General features: G+C 46.2%; 1 non-coding gene across 1 annotated transcript; it reads right to left on the reverse strand.

Annotated features, from left to right (window-relative positions):
- Positions 1-110: 110 nt before the first annotated feature.
- Positions 111-181, reverse strand: trnag-gcc (transfer RNA glycine (anticodon GCC)). Its single transcript has one exon. It is a non-coding gene; the product is annotated as a tRNA-Gly (tRNA).
- Between the last annotated feature and the right edge of the window lie 217 nt (positions 182-398).

Consider the following 398-nt stretch of genomic DNA (forward strand, 5'->3'; position numbering starts at 1 on the left):
CAAGAAAGACTACTTCGACTGCTATCGTCATGTGCCACACCGACTGCTTTGAGAGCAAAGGTCGGCTTTACCAATGAATAGTATGGTGGTATAAACTAAATGAGCCTCAATGCATTGGCCGGGAATCGAACCCGGGCCTCCCGCGTGGCAGGCGAGAATTCTACCACTGAACCACCAATGCGTGCCTGCATTGGATTTTTACAACTGTAGTGAAATGCCAACTAAAAGGGCCATTAGTCTCTGGCTGTAATGTTTGTCTGACTGTGAAATAGCTTTGTAAAGTCCCTCAGTCAACACCTATCTGGTGTCAGATTGGGAGGCTGATGGTTTCCGACCATTTCTGTAAGTTTGTCTGTGCTGCTGTTTGTGGTATTGGTACATTGCAGTTGTGTAATTCT

This window comes from Seriola lalandi, unplaced genomic scaffold, assembly GCF_002814215.2.
Source record: "Seriola lalandi dorsalis isolate HSWRI2012SDOR001 ecotype SW California unplaced genomic scaffold, Sedor1 jcf7180001994800, whole genome shotgun sequence".
In the NCBI taxonomy this organism is placed as follows: domain Eukaryota; kingdom Metazoa; phylum Chordata; class Actinopteri; order Carangiformes; family Carangidae; genus Seriola; species Seriola lalandi.